This window comes from Oxyura jamaicensis, chromosome 9, assembly GCF_011077185.1.
Source record: "Oxyura jamaicensis isolate SHBP4307 breed ruddy duck chromosome 9, BPBGC_Ojam_1.0, whole genome shotgun sequence".
Lineage (NCBI taxonomy): Eukaryota > Metazoa > Chordata > Aves > Anseriformes > Anatidae > Oxyura > Oxyura jamaicensis.
In genome coordinates, this window is record NC_048901.1 from 22,628,608 (window position 1) to 22,654,658 (window position 26,051).

General features: G+C 37.5%; 1 long non-coding RNA gene across 1 annotated transcript in view; it reads right to left on the minus strand.

Annotated features, from left to right (window-relative positions):
- Positions 1-731: 731 nt before the first annotated feature.
- Positions 732-26,051, minus strand: part of LOC118171648 — a 45,054-nt gene continuing 19,734 nt past the window's right edge. The window contains exon 3 of the long non-coding RNA XR_004753293.1: positions 732-1,280. This is a non-coding gene — a long non-coding RNA (uncharacterized LOC118171648). The remainder of the gene's footprint in view (positions 1,281-26,051) is intronic.

Genomic DNA, 26,051 nt, shown 5'->3' on the forward strand with positions numbered 1-26,051 from the left:
TACCTCTCTAATGCAAGGCTTAAAGTAGTACATTCTTATTATTTTTGCAATTATCTTCAAGAATGATGATAAAATAAAAACTTCAGTTCCCATACCCTGATATTTTATGTTTTTCTTTTAATAATTTTTGGCCTTCTTGAATATATATAAAAAAATCCTTCAGATTGTTTCACTATCACATATAATAAAAAGTAGCAGCTATGCACTTATCAAAAATGTGCATGAGTACATCATCCTCATGCTTAGATGCTCACAGGAGATAGTGCTAGATATCTGCTGTGAAGGAAAACATGGTTGTTCTGTAGCAAATCTGCAGCAGTTTTCAAACATGCTGCAGCCAAGCAGCAGAGAGAACGGCTTTACACAGTGAGAAAACGCTGCTAAGAAACTTCAGTCCCTCAGTCCCTTTACTGCAAGTACCCTGCTTTTTATTCTTATTTACTTTATAGGTACCTTATAAATATTTAATTTTAACAGGACCCATGGAATAAAATGAGCTTTTATTGCAAGATGACTGAGCAGTTACTTGGTTTAACTTTCAGGTACAATTAAAGTTTTTATTGCTGTGCTACCAGAAGAGCAAAGACACAGTAAAATACGATGAGGAGGGTCAGCCAAGGGGAGCCTTCCGAAAGCATCAGGGCTGTGCCTCACCCCTCTATGTAGCACTGCAGAAAAACAGGGAGACCAAAAAACTTTCTTTTTTAATTTTTTTTTTTTTTTTTTTTTTGAATTTCAGGTCACACATTTGAACAATAGCAAAAAAGTAACGTTACGGTTGAAACAAAAGAATTTCAACTTCCACGTAGTCTTTTTTGTTGTCAGCTTCAGAAGTTTCCAAAGCCTAACAACATTACTTCAAAAGCATTTGGTGTAAAAGTACACTAGATAATGAAAGAACATCCTTTAAGAATATTTTCAGACACATAAAAACCCCCAGCAAGCTTACATCACTGACATTTTGACAAATGATGTACCAAAAAGGATCTGGTCACAGAAAGAAAGATGGTGGGGAGAGTGGCACTTTCTCTCCAGCTAATTGACAACTTGGGAAACAAACACATCAAAAGAAATACATTACGATATTACTCCAGTGAATAGTCTGTCAGAAAATGCAGCCTGTTTATTAGTTTGAAATCAGCATTCATTTTGATCTCCGGCAGGGCAGAGACGTGGATTCGGGAAGCAGAAGAAATCTATCTGCAAGGCCTCGCAGCACAGTGTGCTGAGGGAAACAATGAACGTGCTTTTGAAGGCCCATTAGACAGCAGTGGGAGAATCTGAAAAGGCAGCAATTTAAATATTTTTAGTGCTCTGCAGCTTCTTCCTTTTTTAACAGCTTAGCTGGGCTGCATACATTAGAGTCAAGGGTTGGAAATAACTTCAGGAGGGGAAGGTGGAGAACAATATGTCGAAGGTGTCACTCAGCCACTTGGATGACTGGGTTCCGGACAGCACCGTTCAACACAGAAACATCTCCAAGAAGTGGGTTTGGAGAAAAATATCCAGAAATCCAGCGTCTGATGTCAACTATTTTAGATGCAACCAAGTTGTACGGAGCTGCTTCTCTGTCTCACCAAAGCAGCAGAGGCACCGGCTCTGGACTGATCCAGTTCAGACCCCGGTTCAGATCCTGTAAATCCCACTCTACCTCCCTGGATTCTCCCAAATCACACACACACACAGACACACACACACAAACTGCCATCCAACAGCAGGATGAAACAGAGTGCTTTTCACTTGAATAGCCCGCTCCAGTTAGATGCAAGCCTACCACAAAACACTAAAACCTTTGCATTTTGAACATTACTAGCCTCTGTATATGCATTTATTGTTAGCAGTTTTATCGTCAGAAGATCTACTGGCTCTGAAAGTCCTCCCACTCCACCCATTTTTAAAAATAAAATGAAAGAGGGAAAATGGGAAAAAATGTAATAAATGTGACATGCCAGAACTTATTAGTGAAACAGATAAAATATTATTATGAGATATAAATGGGAAAAAAAAATGAAAGTATATAATAAAACCCTTTAAAGTGCAGAAAAGAGCAGAAAATGTGAGAATTTAAATTCATGCATGGCCTAACAACTTTATGACCCTCTCCAATGAAGTCAATAAGAAGACTTTAAGGCTTTCAGTATCAGATCAGATTTACTCTTAACATTTAATTCCATTAACCACTGGGTTTTCAGACTCCTACTAGAGTGGTCTATAGGGCAAATACAGGAAAAGGAGTGGAGGTGATTAAGACCTTCCGTGAAATTACTATTTTTTTTTCTCTCCGTATTTCTCTCTTTACAGTGCTGGAAGATTTTGACACAGCTACTATTAGCTTCTACTCTGTCTCCCTGCTGCAGCCAGAGGCCTGGCAGAGAAGAAGCTCACCCACCTGGAGAGTTGCTCAGCTGCCCCACAATACAGGTATGTCTCAGTAAATGCAAATAACAATGTAGAACACTAAAAAGTTTCATCTATTATTATTGTATTACTTACACCGTTGACTGCATCTTCTAGATAAGAACGTACAGAAAGAACAAACAATATTTTGTTGCAATTGTCCTTGTTCTTCCTGCAAGTACCACCACAAATGGGGCTGGTGAAACTGCAGCATTACTGATCTCAGATAACTTCCCATTGCCCTTTAGTCAAGTTAAATAGTTTGGAAGTTAACGGCAGTCTTGCTTGACTAGACATTCTTAAATGACTAGATGTTCTTAAATAATACAGAAGAGGGGACCCTCTAGTGAAAGTAAACCCAGGGAGAAACAGTAATTTCTTCAAAAGTAAATTTGAATTTTTATCCAAGCTATAGAGCTTTCATGGAAAAAAACAGAAAGCTTCATGAGGATCCTCTGTGCTCCTGCTCGCTGCCTGACTCGCTACTGCGGCAACATCTTCAGCCCATTTGGCAAATTGAGCATATGTTGGCAACCGAAACAACTGCTCCTGGAGAAAGGCGCAATATTTATCAGTTGGAGTGGAGATAAACCACAAGTGAAAAGCCCTTGGCATGGCAGAACAGCAGCACACCGGGTGAAGGAACTCCCCAGCCCCAACAGCGACTGACCTTGGGCAGTGGTGTCCAATTACTCTTTTACTTGTTTTTTTTTTTTTTTTTGACCTTAGCACAAAGACCTTTTCTGTCTGTATTGAGAGAGCTCTTAACAGTTGCCTTTTACTGAACCCAAATCTGTTTTTTTTTTTTTTCCCCATACTTGCATTCCTTTCTATCACACACACACACACACAAAAAAAAAAAAAAAAAAAAAAAAAAAAAAAAAAAAAAGAAAATAAGAAAATAAAGAAAAAAAAGAAATCCGACATGAACCTATCACTGTTGAAGGCAATAAAAGAAAACAAAAAGCAGTAGTGGAAACTTTAGTGCCAAGTTTCAAGTTAAAATCCACCCTTATGGCTCTATTAGAAATGCTATAAAATACACCTTGTTTATAGGAAAGCTGACATATTCCTTTGATGCCAGTAATCTCTGTAGGTCACCAATGCACTGAGTAGGTTTGATGGTTTTGCCAAGAGAGCTATGAAAAGCTGTAAGGAAAAGGCCATGCCTGTAAGAAAAAGAGCTCCTGTGTGGAAGTTTGAATGCTTTTTATGACTGCTTTGGGCAGCCCCTCATGGTATGAGTGTCCCCACCACTGCTGCCCAGCAGCCACCCCTCTGCCCTTCCAGTCCTTCTCTGGATATTTTCCATCTTTCCCTTCTTCTTAAAGATTGTGCATTTCATAACTAAAAATGACATGTGGAGCACTAAAGTTCCCTATGTACATTAGAAGCTATGGTAATCACACAATTTACCACATTGTTAAAAATGAGACAATTGCATAGTGAGTTCTGGGCATTTCCTTTGCAGGCTCAGCTATTATTTCAGCATTTTATTTCACTTTGCAGAGAATTTTGTTTGGTCTACTGCTGAAATACTATCATCAAATATTAATAGTTTTTCCCTATTCTCAGTCATAACATGCTAAGTATTTGACTGTTTTCCAACATTTTAATAAACTATTCTGAAAAGAAAGAATTATGAATTGTCTTATATGATGAAGCAAGATTACGCTCAGATTCAAAAATGAAGTTCCATTTCTGAAAAGTACAATAAAGTCTACATGATTGATGAAGAAATGTTAGGGCTCTCGATATACGAATGCAATTTGTCAATCATTTTATTATTATTATTTTTTTTAAATACCAGAATACTTCAGATATTCTTGTACCTTCCACACACAATTCAAAACCCACTTGAACTTCTGTGGGAGGCAATTAACAATAACGAAAGCTACCTTCATTTTTTAGTACTTTGTTTTTAAATGCCGCCCACAGAAGTTCATGTAGATCTTGAACAATTTAGGTGAATAAAAAACTTCTGTTTCAAAAGGAGATGGACAGAGTCTACCCAATATTAGGATCTTTTTTTTGCCTTCACTGCAAATTCATAAACTTGCTCTTATAACAGAAACCGTGTTTGATTTCCAGCAGGTGAACACATGGGATGCATACCCATTTAATTTACTAAGACTAGAGCATGATGGGGAAGAACTCAACCTCCAGGTTCATCTCAAATTCTGGGGATCCAGAAGACACATAGATCTCAGGGCCTCTTTTCTTTTTTAATTGGACCCATCTAAATACAATCAGCACAAGAGACTTTACATTTGCAGTGTGTCTGAAGTTTAAACAGACCCAATTCCTCATTAATGTGCAGGTCCTTTTTTGAAAGGCTTCTACCCAAAAGCTGACTCCAGTAAAAATGACAAATACTGTGTTAAAATTGAGACATTTTTTTTGTATAACATTTTAGTTCAAATTCATGAATCTTTACCATGATTATTGTTGCTAGTACCCCACCAGTTCAAAAAAAAAAAAGTAGATGGCTGCAAAATATAAAGAATTATTGCTAACAAAGATGTGGTGCAGCACACTTAAAGCTCTTGCCAAATACAGAAGTAATAATTAAAGTTTGAAGAACGGAATACAACAAATATAATGGTTCGCTTTGCATCTTAAATAGATAATGAAGTACTAAATCTAGCACTTAATGCACTCAGTACTATATAAATAATGGGTTACTGCAGTATTATTTAGTACGCTCGTAAAACTAACTGATGACCAAATTATGCCTCTTTTACTCCCAGTGTCAGTTCCAGCGGGTGATATTCTCCCACTGCAGTTAGCTGGACTACTCCCATTCATTAACAACAAATTTGGGACCCTTAGAGGCAAACACAACTCTCCTTTGAGGCAGAGAAATGACTGGGGTAAGGAGCACAGGGAGGGGAAATGGTCGCTCACACAGCCGGAGGCGAGGTTGAGCGCTCATTTTAGCAAGAAGCCAGGGCTGAATTAAACAATCTCGTACCTGACTGCCATGCTTCTAGTCATGGCAAGACAATCCTCTTGACATAATTTAATTACACCTGCAACGACATTATACCATGGCATAAGCAAGATATTTTGAGAACGCCGTGTCTTAGCTGATGACATTATCTGAGTCACTTTTGATGGGATTAATATTATTTAAGTAAGCTGAAGAGAATTTCACCGTGCTAGGTAGAATAGCAGCAGAACAACAGGTCCAGAGGGTGAACAATGCTGTTAGAGACAAAGGCAGATAATTATTAAATGTAATTATACTTCCAGTTTCTCAGGGAAAAGGATAAGATTTGATAAACATTTTATCACATTCTTGCGGTTAGGTAAAAAAAGGGTATCTCAAGGAATTTAAAACAATGTGACAGCAGTTTTGGCAGTAAGTGTTTGAGATGCTGAATGCTTGGATTAGACAGGTCATTTATATGTATGAAAAGAGTATTTAATTCATGTGTCTGGTACCTGCACAAATAAAAGCTAGAGGTACTGTGAATATGTGTGCTTAGATGCATATGATGAAAATTTTGGACTCTGGAACTAATCACCCAGCTATCACAGAGCCTCGATCCCTTTCTTTAATGGCCTGAACAAACATATATAAAAAATAAAAATCAGAAGATAAAGGAATAACGGTAAGGGCTCCCATTTATTCTGCTTACTTCCCTTTACCTTTGTACTAGAATGTGTGACACTGTTGTTTACACTGACATTGCCCAATATGGACTGATATATATATATATATATATATTTTTCTTTTCTATCACAAATTGTGAAGAAGAGGGTAGTGGAATGACAGTAGCTATAATTGCCAAAATAGCCAAACCCGTTATTGGATAAAGCAGAAAATATTTTGTTCCATCCTTATACTCAGAGCAAATCATAGATGATATTTATGACCTTCTACCCCTCTTTTTCTACATGCACAGTAAGTGCAAAATGTGTTTTGCTGAGGACCCTGAAAGTACTAAGAAGTTGTGAATAGGAAAATTTTTAAACAACTCAATTACTTGTATAATGTAGTTTGATTTTTTTTTTTTTTTTTTTTTAATGGACTCTGCAATACTATTGAAAGATGCGGCTTCAACCGAACTAAAATTGTGTTATACTTGTGCAAAACTTTCTTTCTACCTTATGTTTATCCAACTTAGGACAGGTATTATGGGGCCAGAAAAACAAATTGGCTGCAGAAACAGATGTGGTACTAAATGCAAAAATCTGTAGCAGCTTTAGTAGGGATCCCTTGCCTTTTGTCAGTTCAAATCAAGGTTTTCATAGTTGTGGCTATTTTAATGAATATTTTTTAAAAAAATATTTTGCATAAATAGAAAAAAAAAAAATACAGCAGATCAAACTTGTCTTATCCAATCAGTGACAAATTAACAATATGCTTTGTGAGGCTAAGAGGGAGTGAGAAGAAGATACATCTAAGTGTATATTTTTGTCATTTGGTGATTTGGTGTCCCCCTTAACAATAACAATAAAAAACGTTGTCAAAATGTCAAGGTGTGTTGACTTCGCAACAAGCAAGGAAACAAAAAAAACTTGTGACATAGCATGAGAATAGAGATGCTGTAAGAGAAAACTTTTCTTTACTGTATATTTTTCAATATTTACTTAGATCAAATATCTAAAAATAAAAATGTCTGCCTTTCCCACTAAATTAGTCTCAGCCAGAATATGTTTTCAAATGAATACATTATAGAAAACCAAGAGAAAAAAGGTATTAAAAATAGAAGAATATAAATAAATAAAAAAAAAAAAAAAAAAAAAAAAGGAAACAAGTGAGTATCTTGCTTTGAAAAAAAAAAAAAAAAAGTTTTGCTTTCATATACATAAATACAAATGACTCTTTCATCCTGGCATGTATATCCTTAATTAGATGTATATGTACAGGGTTTTCAAAAACTACAGATGGCCTGTCAACGTAGTTTGCAATATATATCTGAGCACTAAATGCAGCTATTTCTTCTGTAGAACAATGTGAAAGTTCACTTATAACAATATTGGCATAAATTGGTTTTTAATATAAAAAGCAATAAATTCTGTGCTAACTATTGCCCAAATAGACCATCTAGATGAATGTTTTGTTGTTTGTTTGTTTTGTTTGTTTGTTTTATTAGAAATCCAGCAGTTTGCTTGTATTCATTAGGAAGCGGAAGGTGAATGGTAAAATGGAATTACTTTCCACAGCAATGCTGGAAATACAGAATATTTTTGGAGATTCAGACGTTTTCAGAATTCTACTTACCTATTGATAAGTCTTCATATTAACTGCTAATGAAAAGTGAAAAGAAAGAAAAGGTAGCAAACTGATTCACTGACAGTCACTGTAAATATAAACTGGTTCACCTATATTTAGACCAGCAAATATTAAACCATTAAATCCTTTAACAGTAATATGAGAGGTCTTCTAAACTTATGTGCCATTCCATCTGTGCTGGACAATACTCTTAATCACAGCTAACAAAGGACCAAGTGTTGGTCTAAGAAACTATTTGTTGAAAAATGCAAATTCAGGTCAACAGAACTATTTATAACTAATTCACAAGATTGCCTCTTCTAAAGAAAAAAGTTTTAGCAGACATCAAAGTGTTTTATTTTGTTTCAACATTTCAAAGCAAAATGGTTTCTATTTTTTACTTTCACACTGTTTCATTTCAAAGTACTTCTTTTTAAACAGTAAAACATAAAGACATTTTTAAGATATCTGTTTTTCTAGAAAAGCTAATGAAAATAGTTTAGATTAACATAAAACAAACCACTAGCTGTCTGGGGTGTTTTCGACTCACCTACCAAAACAAAGAGCAGTTGAGCTTATCACTTCATAACTTCACAATTCAAATGTAACAAGACACTATGTTTCATTTTCCTTATTTTTAAGGAATCTCCTTTCCTTTATATATGTATATACATGTGTGAGTGTATATACATATATATATATATATTTTCTTTTTAAGATTCTTTGACATATTTGCTAAGGAATGAGCCTACCTGTTTGTTGGAAAGGAATCTACTGCCTGACTTACACAAGGCCATCAGCTTGATCACAGGGGAAACAACAGTTTTCCCCAGTTAGCACAAAAGAAACTCTACATCACATCATTTCTAAACATTCACCTTGAAGGTACAAACTCTATCATTCTTCTAAGGAAAACACCACAAACTGAGAACACTCAGGGAACACACCAGATTTTAGTATCTATTATTTTTCACACAAGAGAATCAAGACATCAATCAGTCAAGATCAATCAGTCATCTGCATTAAGATGATTTCATAAGTGATGTTATAAGAACGTACAAGGTACAACTATTATTTTTTTCCATCCTGGTTATGATTTCATTGTGTGGAATTTGAAGAATTCACAAACAGCAGGGCAAGGTCTGGAACAAGAAGGCACCTTGCCTACACTTTAGCCATCAAGAGGGAAGCTGCTTAGCTAAAACCTCGGTCTTCAAAAGCTATGTGCTTCAAAATTATAGCAAACATTTTGTTAGACAGATCTAGCATTCATTGTCATGATTTCTGCATAATGACAGATATAATCCCAAACCATCTTTAAAAAACTCAAAAAGTTAGCCCACTAGCATACTCATTCTTTGAAAAAAGTCTGAAAACAAAACCACGCCCAAAGGATGTTGTGTGTTCACCGTGCTTGATTAAGAACCAAGAGCGATCTTTTGTAATGATCTCTTCTTCCCATAGGCCAAGAGTCAAAATTCCTGCTTCCCAAAGGTAGAGAAAAAAGAAAAGAAAATAAATAATAATAATAATAATTAAAAACAAACAAACAAACAAACAAAAAAACCTGAGGTTCTCTATTGTATTTACACTGAGGACAGCAAACCAAGCTAACGGAGCATTCTGGGAAGGACTTGTTTCCATAGTGCTACTAACTTCTCAAGGCAACACAATAAATCCTGTAACAGATCATAATTGGATTTCCATAGCAGAATCTTCGCATTCTGATATTATTCTGATTCAATTTCTCAAGTCACTGGTACATATTTCTCGGAGGGTCTCACAAAGACCATTTTTCTTAACTGCCCTGGGACTCATCTGCGGACAGGAAGAGCGCTGGGTAACAAATGGCATGTTTACTGCACTGTAATATCAAAAGAAGGCTTATGCTGGTTTTCTTTGGCAATTTGTTTAATTTTATAGATCTGTGGATATGCAAAACGAAATAAACCCTTTTCTTCCTTCTGCCTAACGCATAGTTATGATTTATGTTCTAAATAGCCCCCCTAAATGTTCAAAGACTCCATTACAGGAGCAACTGTTCAAACACATAACAAATGACAGTCTTTGTTCCAAATAATTTATAATTTCAACAGAAAAAAAAAAAAGAAAAAAGAAAAAAGAAAAAAAGAAAAAAGAAATCTGTGAAAAATAGGAATTGTTTTCTCATTCCAGAAGTTGCAAAAGCAGCTTCTGGTTCAGCAAAAGATGAAACTTTCAGTGCCAAGTAGACTGACAGCTCAGTGAAGTGTTCCTCTTCTTCTTACAGCTATTTCACACAGTTCACTAATAGAAAACTGATTGCTGACAAGTAATTTTTTGTTTGAACCAAAGAGGGTAAAAGAATCCAGAAAGCAACCAGCCTCCTGCTGCCCCATTACAGCACCAGGGTGGATGGGGCAGGCAGAGCTGGAGCTTGTTGAAATCCCAGCACTACCCTCCCAGATCTGTCTCCAAAAAAAAAAAAAAAATAAAAATAAAAAAATAAAAAAAAATGAGACTGAAGCTGCAAAATATGTCAGTTGTATCCAATCCCCATCAAGCCTCTGCAGACCAGCAGGGCTGCTGATGTGCTCTGCATCGAGCACAAACCTAAAGGTTTGCAGTACTGCCCTCACCAGCTCACTTTTTGTAACAGTGTAGTCTGTTTTTGACTCAGTGGCCAGGGTTGGTGGGGAGTTTAAAATCTGCTGCTAAGATGCAATTTCCCAGTTGACCCATGCTTTTCTGTTTTGATTTAATATAAAGGAATTGTTCCTTTCTGAATGAGAATCACCATCAGACTTGTGCTTCTCCCAGCCCTCAGATGCATGCCACAGACTGTGCGGTGTGATTCACAAGGCAGTGCATCAAGTCAATGCTTCCCTGAGATTCACTGAACTATCTCGATACTGCCTTCAGCTATTTCCTTTAGTTTAAATATCTGCTTTCCCTTATGGCTGTTTTTACTGATCTGAGGCAAGAACAGCAAGGCAGACCTGGTGGCTTCGCTCCTTCTACTGGCCAAGCTGATGGGACAAGGTCAGCGCCAGCCTTTGGCTGTTGAGTCAGGGAGCCAGAGCTCCATGCACAAACCCAAGTTGGAGGATGATGGCCAGAAAGCATTAAGCACAGCAGATGAGTTTTGCAGAGAGCAGGGCAGTGTATTAGTTGATCTCTTACAAGGAGTAGAATCCACCAGACCCAGCTGTCTTCCTGAACAGCAAAGCCTGAGTGTGTCAAGGTGGTTGGGGCTCTGCAACATCTGAGTAATGGAGACGACTGCTCTGCCTCATCAGGTACCCCCATCCTTCCCCATGCAGAACAGCTAGCAAGTGAGAGCACTGCACCTACCTGAAAGGCACCCACCTAAGGGCATTCCTGGAACACATTTGCCTTAACAACGAAGCGTACAAATTAGAGCAAACTTGGTGAGCACATGAATTCAGTATCCCAATGCTATTGCAGTAGGATTTATTTTTGTATTTATTTTTTATTTTTCTGCCCACAGAGAGAACCAGGGCTACACCAGAGGAGGTGTTCCACCAGCCTCCCCAGCAGTACCAGACCGGGGAGGGGTTTGCTGTTATATGCCATGTGATATAGGTAAACTCATTATAAAGCCACCAAAAAATTGAATAGGTTAGATCATATATATATGTGTACGTATGTGTGAATACATGTGTGTACTATCACACTTTGTTTCTCTCCTAAAGGTTGTGAGAACTGAAATAATTACACTGCTCACAACTTGAATTAAAAGACTCTGGTTTTGCTGCTTTTCAGGATCCTTTTCTTTTTAAAATTTTTAGGGAAAAGTATAGCATCATTCCTGATATTTATGCCATTATGGACATTTCAAAAATATATTTGAATTTGCTTGTATTTTCTATAAGTGTCCTCAAATTATAGGCAAGCTTGTAGTGCAAATCTAGAACATATACTGCACAGCATCCATTTAATGAGACCTTTGCTCTGGCAGTAAATCTCACTTCTTGTGCAGAACTCAGAGAAATTTTTCCCTCTTCAATACCCACCCAGAAAAGCTGTTGATTCAGGTTTTCTTTTCTTCTGCAAAACTCAGGCCCTTCAACTTTTAAACTTCTCTCAAAGATACATACTGATACCATAAGTCATCTAGAAGTCTATTTGGATTTAGGAAATGAATTTCGCTTGGCCTGTCCTCAAATCCTGGCAATCCACATTAGGCTTACGGGGTATCTACTCTGTGGAAAGTACAGTATTATTCTTCCCACACAAGTTATTCATCTTGCAAAGGAAGTTGAAGGAAAAGGAAAGAAACCAAAATGGTACAAACAAAATGCTTTTACAGCCACAGCCCCTCAACAACTTATTCCTACAATTAAAAAAATAATTAAAAAAATCTTATAATAATCATGAAGGAAAATGCTTTGCTGATTACTGGACTCTTTATGTATCCAAGAGTCATATTATGTTAGCATACAGATGTACATATTTGCAAAGGAAATGGCAAATTTCTAATCAGGATTCACCTGCTGCCAGACTCGGCGTAAGAATATACCAGTGACTGTCAACAAAATGTCAAATGAAATTATGCAATGTGCAAAGTAAATGTAGGAAAAGATCATTTGGGAGACGTTTCTAATCATGTTAAATACACATAGCAACACTAAAAGCCTGAATTTCAAAGGCATGGAGGTGCCTAATGAGATTTTTTAAAATGCTTTTTTAGCACTACTGAAACATCGCAGGAAGTGCCTCACCGCACCTACGCACCTTTGAAATTATTGTTTTATGTTTCTATCTTCAAATCTAAAAATACCTTTTTTGAAGTTGCAGAATGAACCAAGAAGGCTCCAAGGAGCAGTGTCGTCTCTGTGTACTTGAGATTGAAGGAACATTTAAAGGAGCTATCCTTTGACTTCAGCAGGCTTCAGAACAGGCCTGATCAGGGGCAGAACTGGAATTACCACAGATCCATCTGTAGCCTCACTTTATTTTGGTTCCTGGAGAGCACATTTTTGGAGCTGTATCTTTGCAGTGACCAGTGTTGGGCAGAGTGGCTTGGAGGTGGCCTCTTCTGAAGTTATCTGAAGCCTCCATTTTCACAGTCCCTGGCCTGGGCCATTTCTAGGCTAGACATTTTCTAGGTATCCCCCCTGTGTTTCTAAGAAATGGGTTCTGTGGATCTTTCAGTCTGCCGTACATCTGAAAGGAGGGAACTGCACTGCAGCCCAGCAGAGCAGCACAGAGCAGGACTCAAGCAGTACGGCATGTCATTAAGGAATCCTGGAACAGTCCTGGACTACGCAGAGGCAGTCAATAAAGAAAAAGAAGGGAAAAAAAAATGGATTTTGGTTTACTTTGAAACAAGCCAAGCTTTACTGAGCAAACCCACGAATATTAACAGATAAGTGTGGAGGACTGAGGCTTGGACCAAACCAGGGAGCTAAGCTGTTGACAGCACAGATATACTTGCAATTTCAAACAACTCTATTATATATATATATATATATTTTCCTTTTAAATTTGCTGTTTCCCTCTTGGTACAAAACAGAGATAAATCCTCTAAAAGATGAAGGGTAAATACTGCATTTGAAAAAATACAATAAAAACTCATTTTCCATTTGCCATTTATTCTCCCCACAAAAAGCCAATGTTTTGCATAGTGATGCCCAGGCCCTCCTTTTCCTCCCCATGGACAGGCTCTGATGCTTCAGAAACACAGAGAGCAGAATACAAATCAGTTCCTACTTCCATGACATCCCATGATTTCAGCTGAGAGCAATTTACTTAAGATGTATTTCTTCAGCTGGGAATACACAGCACCAGTTCTCCTTATTGTCCTGGACATTTCACCCACTACACCATTAGTTTCCTCTGAGGACAGAAGTAAATAGCACAATTTGTTCTCACAGAAGACTAGCTGTTTCTGAAATGTGAAGAAGCTCATGGCAAATGGGCAGAATGTTAGGAATAAATAAGAAAAATGGGGCAGCAGAAATAAATCTTTTATGATGACTTCTCTCATTCATTTAAAAGGGAAAAAGTCCTTGCTGTTGCTTGCAGGAGTTGAGGCACAGCAAAGTTGCAAGTACCAGAGAAAATATCTTCAGTTCATGGGTAATTTTCTACACAGGCTTGAAATATAAACTTTAAAGAAAAATGTGAAGACAAAGCCTTCCAAAAACAGCTAGCAATTTAAGAAAATTATATCAGCTAGCAGAGAAAAGATGTGTGCTACAGCCACTTTAAAAATAAATTGCTTTAAACATGTAAGTAAACAAATGAAAACATTAAATCTTATCCTACATTTCAGAAAGCTGCTGCTATGCCAAGGCAAGTATTTAACTGTACATATTGTACCTCAGCTTACAAAAACGTTTAACTGCTTTCCTGCTTCAGACTTCTTTGAGACTTTGTTTGCCAATCCACCTTTTCCAGGTATGTTTTCTTGCTTCACCCTGCTTCACTATGCTTTTAGGGCAGAAGGGAATGAAACTATCATAACCATAAGTCTCCAAAGAACCTGGTCCCTCCGAAAAGTTTAATTTCAATATCAAAAGTCTGTGAGTTTGTTGAATACTTTCTAACCTGCTAGATAGTATGTGCTGTGATTTCACTTCCCAAACACTATTTTGTTTCCCAACCCAACAGACTGATTGATTGTTCTTGTTATCTGTCTCAGAGCTTTCTCACTGAGCTTTGAAGAGAAGTTATAGGGTGAAATACATTCAGAAGATAGAGTGGTTGAAATTAGAAACCTCGAGATTTAAGACTAACTTACAACACTTTGCCTTTGCCTCTAACTTTAAACCACAGGGGATGTGGGGTGTTAAAGTGCCAAGGAGTGCATGTCACAGAGCAGAGCTGAGTATAAGGTAAAACATTACAAATCACCAATTTATACTTTCAAAATATTTAACACTTGTGTTAAATTCCTTACCAGCTATGCTCATTCCTCTTATATCCAAGCACTGTTACATTGTATAAGAGGGCAAAATGGGTGACTAAATATGGCTCTGTGTTAGTGAAGGCAAGCCCATCAATATATACAAAAATCAAAGCTGACATCTTGTATTAATGGAGGGGACTAGGAGAAGGCATGAGTTATGAGTTACTTCTGTTTAGATTCCCTCTGAACATGGACACACTTAGGAATTTGGTCCATAAACTTTAAAGATTATTCAATTAATTTTTCCGTTCAAATGAGCGCCCAACTTGAGCTCCATTAAACTTTTTGTCTGCAATAAAGTCACCAGACAGCCACAAGAAAATGCACCCCCAGAGTCTCTGCAGAGAGCAAACAGCTATTTTTGTGACAATGATTGTCAAGGGAAAAGAAATATCACATCACAATTGCAGCTTCCCAAGGCGCCCTGAAACACAGCCTCAGAATTAGTAGACTTTTATGAGCCCACAGGATCCTACAGAAGGAATACTGAAGATTTTCCTACTTCTGCATGTGAAGTAGTCTTCCCAAAGTTTTATAGCCAATAAAATATCCCTGACCACGGGTCGGCCAGTGCCAGCACTGGTACCAATACGCAGGAGACCAATGAATCAGCTGGGTGTGACAGAGTGCAGCAGCAGCCTGTCCACCTGCAGTCACAACCCTGGAAAACAGCACTGCAGGGAAGCCCTTGGACAACCCTATGAAAAGACAGAGTAAGAACAACTGAGATCAATGACTGAGGTGTTTTTTACATGTGAATGAATGTGGTTTTCAAGAAGCTGCAGGCAGAACTACAGTATTAAGTCAGACTACAAAAAAGGTTTTGCTTACCTCTCTACCAAATATAGTCCTTAAAACCGGTAAAAAGAAAGCAGAAATAGCTCCATGACGTGATCCTGGCAGAAGACAAGATACAGCAGGCTGGTATGGGCTGAAGCCCAGATGAGCCACCTCCACTGAAAATTCAGGCACAGCAGTAAGTGCTAGCAGCACAGCAAGTGGCGGTGTTGGCTGGGCACGTGGAGTCCATCAGAGCAGGGCAGGAGGTGCTCAGCAGGACATCCCAGCACATGCTGACCCCAGGATGGATCCCAGGGCTTGGCACCTCTTTGGTTACCCTCACTGATGTAGCAGGATGAGGGCCTGGATGGAGCACTAGATGAACCTCATCGATTGCTCCCCCTGATCCCACGGTGGAGGAGCCAACTCGGGATGCAACCCCTTCTGGCTTTCTCACACTCTGCTCGTATTGTCACCCAAAGTGAGACCCTGAAAAGCCACCTGCAGAAATAGCAAGACTGAATAAACCAGATGTGAGACCGGACAGTAAACCAGTTTTTTTTTTTTTTTTTTTTTTTTTTTTTTCATACAGATGTGTTAGCACCAAAATGTTAACAGGAATAATAAGGAAACAGAGATGTCATTAAGATACCTTTGGCCAGTGAAATAGGAAAGCAGGTTGCTCACACATAGAGGAGAACCCCTTTAAAGCAAGAGTTTCTCTGCCAAACAAAAAGCACCAAAGAGAGGACATACCAGACCACTGCAAGATGAACTAAGCCTCACAATATTTTTTTTCTCCATGGTAATAAAAATTCCGTCCACACAATGTTGGTAATATTTTACATTAACTTACAGCACTTAGATCTGACAACCTGGCAAGCTCAAATACAGGTGCATGTAATCTATAATCTCCTTTCTGTTTTTTTCTATATGTTTTTATTAGGATATTGTGGTTTCCAAAACAGATGCCATATAGCTAAACTGGAATTGATTTTATTCAGTACTTTTATTCAGGAATACATACTGCAAATAGTTTAATATAAATGTCAGCCAGGGAGAGGATTTCACCTTAGCAATATTCAGAGGTTAGGACAATATGTCACTGGAGATACTTCGTTAACTGCTACATACTTTGTACTTTGTACAATGGCTATATAAACACCTGCAAAAGAGAATCATGAAAAGCGACTTTAATAAACTGAAAACTCAGTAAGAAGGTGTTTATAAAATGCATTAAATTTCTCTGTGAGTTATTCAGCAAAGAGAAGGAAGCTGTTGTTGGAGAAGAAAGGCCATTAAGTTGTTGAAAACAACTATTTTGAAATTGCAGCCAATGCCTAGGCTTCACACAAAGCCTATAGCGAGTTTCTGTCTTGATCATTAATTTTCATGCCTGAAAGTAGTCTTGCATATTTTATTCTCATTTAGAGTACCTGAGCAAAATAAATGCCAAAGAAAAGGAACGGATGTTTTTTAAGTTCACCCAAAGTGATTAATACTTCTTAACTTCAGTGCAACAAAAGGACACATCTGACCCACACCACTGAAAGAATTGATGCACAGACATGTAAATCTTCCTTAATTACCTCTCTTTGCAACATAGAAAAATGGGCGGTATCCTGAAGGAGTAGTAATCAGCCAGTCAAGTCACACAAGTCACAGAGTAGTGGAAAGGTCAGATTCTTACAGCCTAAACATTGTGAATTACAGGAAACATAATGCCTTCAAATTCCAAACTGCTTCTTTTTGACAGAGGTTTAAAGAGATTGAAAAAAAAAGAGAAAGTAATCTGTCCTCTTGACAAAAATTTTAATGAGAATATTCTCCTCCTCTTTAAAATCTCTTCAGTGAGGGGAAATATGCTTTTGTATCAGGGCCATGAAATATTCAATTAATGTCAGCAGATTACACGTCTCAAGAAATGCACGTGATCAATCGATTTGCCTGTCAGATCTCCTTTATGAAAACAACAGTGCTGAATCATCGAATCATCCGGCCTGGCTTCCAGCTGCCCTCTGCCATGACTTCTGGTTTCCATTTGGTTTGTAAAACACACATTGGTGGGCATGGAGTAATTAGTAAAGAAGCATGAACAATTACAAATAAAAGCTAAGCAAGCCTATCTAAGCTACGAGATTTTAAATCTGCCATGAAAAGCATGCCCAGTAGTGAAAGCATCAGTTTTTTTGTTTGTTTTTCTCTGTAACACTTGGACAAAAATGCCTGGAGTTCAGGATCTTGTCCATCCCCACGTAGGGCCAGGCTATGTTTGGGCACCGGCTCCGTCCTGCTCCAGCAGGTGCTCAGCTGCTGCTCGCCACAATGGGACTTTCTCAGCTTCCTTCCTCAGCTTTCAGTGAGCTCCACGAAGGGCTTCTCGAGTCCCAGATGGCATCTCTGTACTTAACGGACCTTGTCAGTAACATGTCTAATGATTTTAATTCCATGCAAAAAGCAGCATTTTTAAAGCTTCCCAGTGTTTCCTTGCTAACGTACCCCTAATATGACTTGGAGAAAAGTGGCTCCTGGGTGTGAAAGTGTTGTCAGCTCTTCTTGGCTTCTCTACTGAGTAGTTTATCCAGGATGCGCAAACAAGTTTGGATTTCCATAAGAACTAGAAAATAAACTTTGTTTTTAATAAACTTTTTGTTTGTTTGTTTGTTTTCCTTAATCCATCCCTAACCATTATCAGTTTGCAATAAGCATCAGATGAATGACATGCATTTTTTGCAGGTGGTTACATCTGGGCCTGTCTTTAAAGGAGCCTCATACTGATACCATCATTATCACTACACGTGGGTATAACAAGTTCTCCTTGCTATGTTTAAAAAAATAATCATGGCACCATGGTGTTTTACTGTTGTAGTTCCTCTTTCTCTTGCTCTCTTTCTACATCAAGCCCCATAGGAAGCAATCATTCCTATGCAAATGCCGCATGCTAGAAATGTAACTTCTCCATAAGCTGCCTTTCCTTGGGGAGATCGATCTGCTGTCTGTGTTTGGATACATACAAAATAGAACTGTGGTGGTTTCCAAGCAAAGCACTAAGCTGAAAAATTTTATGCTATTAGTGGCCGTCTGCATCATTTACATTTCCATGTATCGCTTCTGACTTGTGCACACTGCATTGAAGGAGCAATAATAATCCCATTTACACAGTAACTGACACTGGCCAGATTCAATAATATGAGGTAACTGGTACCAGCGACACGCAGACTCATCAGCCCTGCCACCCCTGTAGTGCTACCTCATAAACTACTCAGAAAAAAAAAAAAAAATGTTTAAAAGACGATGACAGCTAGGAGGGAGACAGCTGGTGGGGACACTTAATTGCAAGTGCTTCCTATTCCCGATCTCACAGTGGAATGCCAAGCTTGCAGTGCCCAGCGACCATTTGGGGCTAAAACATGAGAAAATGGCCTGCTCACAGTGGGCTCTGCAAGAGGTCAGGGTGCACACTCTCCTGAGCAGGAAGAGTCTTGATAATCAAGAAAATCCCACACTCCCTCTAGATTTCAGGGCTGGCTGATTACAGGGACCAGATGTGCCTTCTTAATTCTGACCATGGCTTCTGCTGGGAGCTCTGGCCAGCGGTGTCAGCCAGTGGGGTGTCACAGGGGACATGCATGGGATCCATACCGCCACACCTGGGAAGGAAGAAGAGGCTCTACCCAGCATTACCGACCTTAAACACAGAATTAAAGTAAGCAAATAAATAATGTGAAGCCTTCATATGTACTATAACATTCAGAAGAGATGTATAAATAGCGATTTCCAGTAAGCCTGCATTGTTTGCTTTTGTGCATTTTATAGTAACATGGTGGATTCGATCTTTCCAGATCTTAAAAAGTTTCTATATCAAGAAAGCTGGCCCCTAAGAGCTTCTCTCTGAACAGCAGTCATATGTGGAATGTTTCTTGATTGCCTTTCATGACTGTGCAAGGAGGACATAATTACTAGCTCACTTCCTGACTTGGAAAATGGATTTGAACATGGAGAGAATATCACATTTCCTTTAATGGTACCTTTCTGGCCAGAAGTTGCAGCTTTTGCTAGATGCATATTTTCAAAAGGAAACCCAGTTTGTACCAAAGAGGTACAGATAGGACTATTTGTGCTCGTGATTACTGGGGCATCTTCAGCAAACAAACACTGTTCAGTACTTAGTGCCAGTAACAGAGTTCTACCTCTGGACCACCCATCTCCTTCTCTCTTCTGACCACCAGCACCACTCACACCTCAGTTCTCCATCCAGAAAATCAAAACAAAACAAGCAAACAGTTGTGGTTGCCTGTTTGGAGAGAAAGTACAGGAGAAGGTATGAAACCTTGCAGATCATTAGATACAGGAGATATATAGGATTAGATACAGCTACAAAACAAGCACAAGCCATAGAGACTATGGCAGATTCTGAACATCACAATGTTTAATGTATCAGGTAACTTTGTAAAAGGAAGACTTGGTGAGTTGGAAACGAAAAATAAAGGAATTAAATGCTGCACCCTAACCTATATAAATTACCTATATGTATATAAACAAACAAAATCTGCCTGAAACATAAAATTTCTTTTAGACATGAACTGCTGTAAGGTATACATACAAATTCCTATTTTCTATAGTTTAAATGTGAAAAATTAGTAACTGCACAAAAATAAGTAAAAGTTTTAAAAGTGGCTCATAAAATAACTCATAAAGACTTATTAAAAGTTCATATAAAATTCACCAGGTTTCTTTTTCCTTCTTTTCATCAAAGCCTGTTGTACTTCACCTCAACCTGCTCATCTCTCTAATCTCATCCTTGGGGACGTCCATGAAACCAAATGCATCACTTCTGGTTCACAAAGCATTTTAGCCTCCCTCAACAGGCAAATCCTTCCATTAATAACACACTCCTACCGCTAAAAAAAAAGATTATTCTGTTTTCAAAGGAGAAAACAAAGAATAAAGAAATCAATGCATAGGCAACATTATTTGAGGAAGTAAACAGCAACAATCTTTTTGCTAATCAAACAGAAATAAAGCAAAGCAAGGCAAGAGTCAGCCACTGGGAGCCAAATCTCCATCCCTTTGTGGTTTCTTGGCTCTGCTACTGCCTCTTGGTACTTACTCTTTCCGTCTTTACTGTTTGCATTTCTTCTTGCATTTTAATCTATTTCTGTGCCTAAATAAGACCTGTGCTGCTAAATCAGCATATTCTTCAGTCAACCTGCATATGCCATTTTTCCTGCTGCTACCACAGGCCTGGTTTTGGGAGAGCTGTGATCACTGCTGGGTGCTGCAATTGAATGCTCTCCCTTTTTCTAACTGGGAAGAATTGAGCCCTGATTCTCTTATGTTAGGAATAGCTAGAAGTGTACTTTTATAACCTTGTGGGAATTTAAATACATTAGCCTAATTAAAATTGTTGTTGTATTTGTTTTGTTAGGCTCTCCCTTTCATCTGCATGATAATGATTTTGCCTCATCATTTCAAGAAGTATCTGTGGGTGGAAACAGTGAGTGATATATTCATATAATGAGGCTCTAAATGACTACAAAAGACTTTACATCGCTGTGAATCATCCATCTGCAGCGCTGCATTATTCAGAAATTAATGCAACCCTATAAATGAATAATGATTTAAATGTACTTTTAAAAATTGTTAATGCTCCAGCATTTTTTCCTTCTCTACATAATCAGAAAATTGATTATGACTATGACTAGACCTATGTTCTTAATTTCAATTATGTAATGGTAATGGAAAAAAAAAAAGTCTTGTGACAACAATGAAAATGGAAAGATTTCCAGGAGACTAGAACTTCGTTTATAACCTTCAGAATTCCCTAGCCAAATTCAGTCGACTTCAGAGGGAATTAACACCAAAAATCCTCCTAGAAGGCTGCTGGGTCTAGAGAAAATTGAATTATTACTGAAGTTAATGAAAAACATCCAAAATGGATTAGGATATGTGTCAAATAACTAAGAATAATATGACCATAGAAAACATTCTGTTCCTTATTTGTTTTCCCCTATTACTCTTTTTTATAAACCGAGTGGTTAAGGGGGTCATAAAACAAGGAGCCATATGAGCAGCTGAAGTAACACAAATACACTTTGTAAGCATTTGTCCGAGAATGAGCTCCCATGTAGATTAAATGATGACCAAAACAGGGTGAATGTACAAGGTTTTCATTCCTCTATCTGGGTTTTTATTTTTATAAAAACTAATAGCTCTATCTTTTTGTGAAACTGCGACAAGACTAATAAAAAGATTCCAAGGGTAGGGAGTTAACAGATACATGATTTGTGACAAAAAGTTGGCAAGAACAGTCAAATAAGCCTTCAGAAACCAGGTTAAAGTCAGCATTACCTTCAGATGTTGGCTTCGGTTCTTCTGAGACTCAAATACTCAGGCTGCCCCTCCAGTCATGTCCCGAGTGTCTGTTAGGGCACCGTAACTCAGAGCATGCTCCCCGTTCCAGCCCTGTAAAGCTTATTTTTCTACAAGCACTACAAGTATACTGCTTTTTTAGGAGGAATGGAGGATGTGACCAAGATCAAAACTGAGTATATGCATCTTTAGGAACATTATGGAACACCATATGAATAGTTTATTTAGGAACACGTTTTAAACCAGGGATTATATACATTATTAAATGCTTTTCTACTCAAGTCATAACAGAAAATTTTCAGAAGCAGGCCAAAGATGAGAATTTGTTCTCTTAATGTTAAAACAAATGTAATCTACTAACTTGCTTCACCAGGACTGTTGAACAAGGTTCATCTTGTGCAGTAATGAAAGCATAAAGGAGACATATTTAGTGCTTTCATTGAAAAGGGATACTTAAAAGAATCTTCAGCCACAGAAGATGGCTTCAGTGAAGTCATCTTCCACTTACATTGGTTTACATTCTGCAAGTCCTTATTAAATTACTGTAAATTATTGATGCTGTAAAGGACATGAACTCTACTAAGGCTACAGTCACAGATGTCCCTCTTATTAAAATCATGTAAAAATCACTAGCACTTGAGCAGCAGAATTGAATTTGTATCAAAGATACACTGAAATATTGCTAGCCACCTATCAGACTATTACGACTTCCATTTTCTTGGAGTTTGATAAACTTACCAGTACACACTTTTGGTATTATCTAATTCTGCTGATAAACTGTGCTCCCAACATTTTTGTCCACAAATGATTTACTAGGTTGAAAACAATATTGCCTGTCTTAATTAATCTTAGCTAGCAAGGCTCTGTTAAACGACTAGACAAACATTGTGACTATGCTGTTACATCAGTCTCTGGCGTGGACAGCCCAGCCTGCAATGAAAACTTTCCACTTTCAGGGGAACCCGAAGCGATCTGCCTTACAGGCACCCACTCTAGCTACTCTTTCAATTACAGAGACACACACAGCCCTGCTCTATATCACATCTAACACTAAAAGCGAGCCTTTGAAAATATTTAGACACACTAATAATGATGAAAACTGTTTCCTTTTATGTTAGTGTTCCTATTTCTGCAATTTGATTACTTGTATGGAGTCAAACCAAATTTCTCAAGCTTTGTCTCTGGGATTCTACAATTTTCACAGATGGTGGAGGGGCTAAAGATTTTTTATTATTATTATTTTTTTTTTTTTTAATACACTTTAAGGAAGATGTATCTTTGAATCTGTAAAGAAATTTTCCTCTTCTGAGAAGGAAAAAAAAATAGGTCTCGATGCTAAATATCAGCCAATACTGAAAAATATGTGTCTCATCTTAATTTTGGATAGGATCTTCAGCATCTCCTCTCACAGCTGACTAAACATGTATACTAACAAAATCAGGGTGGATGCCATTTTTTAATTGATTCGTTTTTCTTTTCCCATTTTCTGCAAATGTCACTTTGTCTATTTTTAATTACCAGTAGTAGCTTCTGAATTTAGTCTTCTCTTCAGTGAACTCATTAATTAAGAAAGGCAAACTTCTGCTATTATCTAAAAATTATTTTGGGTCTTATTCCAAAAGCAAAATGATTTTGATATTCAGTATCAAGGAATTGAGTCAAAACCCCCTAAACTACCTCACATCTCACAAGTGCATGTGGTTTCTCTGTTTTAATGCATGGATTATACTAGGAGATATACCACTTTATACCATTCATTTTGATGATTTTCATGTAAAGCACATAAAATCTGGCTCTCATTTTCAGAGTAGCTGGGAAACAGCTATTATTATGAGCATAAGCAATGAGTCCAACTGGGCACATGCACAGATGGAACATAACTGATCTGTCTTGCTCTGTCCTGATCTTCATCATTGAAAGCTGGCAACCTTAAAACAATTTTATGTTCCTTGTTTTTAAGAATCCCAGGTCCCAGTTCTTGAGATCTGATCTCAAAAGGTCTAGGAAATGCTTTATCTGAAACTTGTAACGTTAAAGAGGGATTGCCACGGTTCATAAATTATTCTCTTTTTAATTTTAGGACTGACAAATGTGCCAACTTTTCAATTTAATTAGGGGAATTCTCTGTAAGAGATGCATTTTAGTCAAGTTCTGTTCTCCCAGTTTCACTTTAGGATTCATCCTTTACATCAGCCAAAGCAATACACTCATCAACTTGTTCTCTCAGAAACTGTCTCATGCAGATAATACAAAATGTTTCATTTTGCGTATTTACGTTTACCTTGAAAGATGCTTTCAAATCCTTCTGTCTGGCAGAAACCCATCACTCTTCTGAGCTTCCTAAAGGAATAGCTTCCCAGAGCAGTGGAGTTAAAGGACACAAATTCATCATTATGAGCCACCTTTCACAAGTACTTCACCTCCTGCCTCCCAGCCAACAAATCCTGCCACTACCTTTCATTCACAGAGATCTGCATTGTGGAAAGGGCAGTCAAAAGAGGGCCAGAGAAATAATCCAGGAGGAATAAATAAATGAATTAGTTGAATGTCTAAAATCACAAGTTCTACACAGTGTTTCTGTATTAATCACATATTCGAAAAAGAAATAGAAAATATCTTTTGAATGGAAGAATATCAGACATTAACCTTGAATTACTTCTTCTCTGTATTTTTCCACAAGACCTCAAAACACAGAAATCATTGGATCCCTACTCAATGGCTTGCAAGCTACAGTCTTAACTATGGATTTACTGCTATTGATTCATAATATAGTAGCCTATGAGAAATAGGCTAAGTTGATTAAAATTACCTTTTTTTTTTTTTATTGAATTCTTTTGTAAAAAATTTTCCTCTAGCTGAACAAAAGGCAATTAATGCAATCTAGACTTCTATAGTGAAGAATCAGAAGCAGGAAAATGAACAAATGACTGAATTTAACATGCGTTGTCTGTCCTAATCTCAAATGTGATTGAGAAAATAATATTCCCAAATTACATCAGTTGGACTTGCATAGTTTGAATGTATGTATTGCTGTTACTGTAATGCAGCAGCAATATGTATACGATCAATTATATTATTCTAATATGATTAACGTTATAGTTAGGGTTTCATAATATGATATAGTTATGGTACATGCAAGGTTTTGAATCATTAGGTGTGAAAAGGTATTATTTAAGACTAGTTTTGAAACTATAAAAATATTCAGAAAAAAATACTACTTTTTAATAAATAAAATATTTGCAGAGGCCATAATGACCACATACACACACATGAATTCTATTCACTTTTTTGACTGTGAGAAACTGGGTAAATTAATTTCATTCCCAGGCACTGGACTTTCCCCTGACTTCCCTGTTTTTTGGCTTTCAAGAATTATAATGCTTTGAGAATTTTTGAACTACTATAGCTTGAGGTTTCTATAACTTAGTGAGCAGTAAGTGACGTGACATTTAAAATATGATTTATTATATTCCTAAGTACACATGCATTAGTCTTACAACTGGCAAAAACACAAAGATTAAATAGAGTTTCTGTCATCCTAGGTAACTGTTTGTCAGGTATACTAGTGTCTTTTCTAACACCTATAGATTTTGGTGAGATTCCCTTTTGGCATATATAATTCTGCAAATTTTAAACATTGTTAGCTAACTGAATAGGTGCACGTGAGAAATTAATCAACATCCTGCCTTTCTAAAAATACCCCTGTTGTAGAAATGAACATAATTACTTCAAATCAAGAATTGTCAAACTGAAGCTCAAGGTGTTGCTCCTGCTACCGAGGCAGCAACAGATAGGCATGGACTAGATAATGAATAAGGCCTAGAGAATGGGACCAACAGCACAGTGAAAGCAAGCACTTTCAAAGTTTTATGATATGAAAATAAAGTTTAGTTCTATATGCATACCCTCATAGTTGAAGCATCATCATTCCCAAGTGAACTGCAATGATTAAATAATTCTAGCATTTCTAATGACGTCTATAAGCCACTGCCTTATTTTAAGACTTCACACTTTGAAAACTAACAAAAACCATTCCCCAATCTACTGATCTTTTAGCCAGAAGGTTTTCATGGCTTCACCTTGAACTGCGCACTTACTGTGAAAGGTCAGCACTGCCTCGCTCTGCACATGCATGGACACAGCGACTCCTGCAGAACTGAGGACAGGGGCGCTGGGACTGGACTGAGCCTCCCACCCTCGATGAACAGAAGTTGTGAAAGTGTTCAGGTAATGGCTTTGGAAGTCATGGGCAACCAAATCTGAGAGCTGAATAAGATCCAATGATTATTTCCTACAGATTTTATACTGCAGATAACTTGGAGGAAAAAAAAAAAAAAAAAAAAAAAAAAAAAAAAAAAAAAA